This window comes from Mizuhopecten yessoensis, unplaced genomic scaffold, assembly GCF_002113885.1.
Source record: "Mizuhopecten yessoensis strain PY_sf001 unplaced genomic scaffold, ASM211388v2 scaffold1225, whole genome shotgun sequence".
Lineage (NCBI taxonomy): Eukaryota > Metazoa > Mollusca > Bivalvia > Pectinida > Pectinidae > Mizuhopecten > Mizuhopecten yessoensis.
This window is the reverse complement of record NW_018403940.1, coordinates 160,515-163,751: the sequence shown is the minus strand read 5'-3', so window position 1 is coordinate 163,751 and position 3,237 is coordinate 160,515.

The following is a 3,237-nucleotide window of genomic DNA, read 5'->3' as shown; positions in this document are numbered from 1 at the left end:
GGCGTGACCAGCCGATTGGTGATAGAGGGCCCATATCACCTCTCGTCTACCCAGAGTCCGAAGCCAAAGCAGTATGTTGCAGAATATCGGATCATGTCTCCTTCCTATCAAGAGTTTGACAGTGATTCCGACTCTGCTCAACTACCAGGATCTTCTTCCCCCAGGAATACGAGATGCAACCCACGGCAAACAGGTTGGCTCAAATTGGAGCTACTGTGAAAGCCTTCTGCTACGATGACGCCCAGCGCGCCACAATCATACCCCCGAAATGATCACATACGCACTGAGCACCAACGTACCCAGCCTCGGGACGTGGACCCAGCTTTCTTGGAGGCCTAATACAATGTTAGATACACCAGTACTTGTGTCACACAATAGTTATACAATGTTACATAAACCAGTATATGTGTATCACACAATAGTTATACAATGTTACATACACCAGTATATGTGTCACACAATAGTTATACAATGTTACATACACCAGCACGTGTGTCACACAATAGTTATACAATGTTACATACACCAGCAACACATGAACTACTTGAGTTATTGCTAGATTATTAAAGTAAAAATTCTCCATAACTTACAATGTTATGTTTATCGAAGAATACTGTATCGTTATTTATAAGTGATGTAAACAAATGTCACATTTACTTTTAAGAACAGAATTGTCAATAATCCAGCCACTGCACTGAACACTTGTCACTATTAGCCCACCGGACCCTTATATGTGATTGCAGAACTGTCAAACAAACGCTGGATACAAAAATGACCAAAAAAGACAAGAATAAGAGGTAAATGGACTGAAATAAATCAGTAATCCAGGGTACGACACCTCATGTGGATCCTTCTGTAAAACTATATGGTATTAGTATGTAGGTCAACAATCCTTTGAAGCATCTTTATAAATTCTGAGGTGACCATTATTGTCATACTATAGATGTATGTCATAGACTTACAAAAAAACTACAAAATAGTTGTTAATCAAGGATATCATCATCCAAATATTCCAACGTGAAAATAAACTGTATGCAAAGCATCTGATTTCTTTTTCATAGCCTTACTGATAAGTAGTGTGATGTGATGTGATGTGATTTAGCCTCATTTCCATTCGACAACATGATTAACATTTTCTAGTTTTAAAGTTTTAAATAAAAACTTATGTGTGACATTAGTTTACAAAATCCTCAAAACTGTCAGTACTGCAATGTGTGCGTTTCGAGCCCGGACCCATGATCCTGTTATCATGTTTTATCATCTATGTACTACGTTATACCACCTACCGGTAGCATGATACATTCATTTCATTTGTTGTCAGTATGAGAAGAAATTGAGAACGACTTGAGAACAACTTGAGAAGAACTTGAGAACAGATTTTCCTTTCCCCAGCAATTGAGAACGTATTTTCTCAAAAAAGAAAGTCTGAAAATGTACATAATTATGAACTTCTACGTAATAATAATAATAATATACAGCATTTATATAGCGCCCTATTTAATTTATAAAATTACTCTAAGGCGCCTTACAACATATGGATAATAGTAATGGTTATAATTCTGAAAACAAACAACAAAGGCTTGTAATCACTTTCATACATTTAACAAGCAATGTCCCTCTTGAACTTGGCCAGGGTATTCGACTTCCTAATAGCAGATGGTAAGCTATTCCACAACGTAGCCGAAACCCTCCCAAAGCATCTGTTTCCGTAGGTCGCAGTACGAGATTTTGGGACACACAACAAAGATTCTGACTCCGACCGCAGTGATCTTGACGGCTGATACAGGGTAACAAGTGGGAAAATGTAGTAAAATGTGTTAAGGTTCATTGTATTCCCCCGTGCAAAACTTCTATTTGTTTACGTTTGTCACAGGCGGTCGTTGACCATTGACCTTAGAAGTCGGTGTTAAGTCGAGTTTTTTAAATGGGGAAATATATAAGTTGGTAGTATATAAATGATAGTTTATCATACAGTATTTTCATTGTTTGTTGTTCGAACAATTTTCTCATCGCTCGCACGTAGATAAAATCTCGAGTCCACCTGCGGTGGCCTCTTGATTTTATCCACGTGCTCGCGATGAGAAAATTGTTCTCACGACAAACCTGAAAAATTAAATATTCAAAATGACGGCACATCCGATTCCGGTGACGTCATTTCCGGGAACATCACATCCGTCAACACTCGGAAAAGTAACATAGTTTTCCAATGAGGAACTAATGAGTAATTATTTTAGCAAAACACAACAACTCAGTATTTGTCTATAATCATAGTTTTATTTGATTCAGAATACCATACGTATATAATTGCAAGGACAGTGTCAACAGTTGCTGTCAACATATGAAATATGAACAATCTTTCTGCAAAAATCAATTCATCTGATGACTCTGATTAATAACGCATGGTCAATGTCCGATATGTGTGCATGTTCGATAGGAACATGGTACCCAATCGTTGTCATAAAAGCGCAACATGTCCATCTAATCTTTCAGCGAGGATTCTTTACGAGTAAGTATTTCTTTCTTTTCTTGTTTACTCGTCGACACGTTTGAGTACGTATTACTGTGTTGAAGGGACGCAACTTCCTGACGTAATAATCGCTGACGTCTACGGTGCGTCTGTTAAAGTTGAGAATCACCTCGTCCAAGGCTGCACATTGTTTTTCGGTGATGCGTTGTAGAAGTGTACTTTCCGTTGTTTGGCGGCGGTGGTTTGGAGAAGTTCCAGCAACGACAACTGTGCCCTTACGTTACGAATCATTTCGCACGAATGAACTCCGGGTATGTTTCGCATAGCTTTATATACAACGAAAATGGCTTGTGACGTATTCGTGTACGTCATTGTTGGGAGACCGACACTTTAACACTGTACCATGTTCGCTATGGATACGTTTTTGCACTTCATCAACAGATAAAACAATACGTGGAACCCGCAAGGATCGGTTGCCTTAGACTGCACGGGTACGTTGTTATACACACAGGATGAAGAGTCACAGAAGGACAAATCAAGAAAGCCGTCGAAACCGGAGATCTGTTCGGAATGGTGCCCGAAACTTGGAACGAGGGATTCGAACGGGATACGTCGCCCTTTGATTATTTCATTTTTTGTTTTGCACAACTGATGTTGCTTTCGAAGCGTTCGGCAATCATATGCAAGAACACGTTGATAGTTGGGGCTCTCCAAGAGACCACTATCACTATTGGTGGGAGGAGTGAACGTTCGACAGTTCTTTTGGCCAC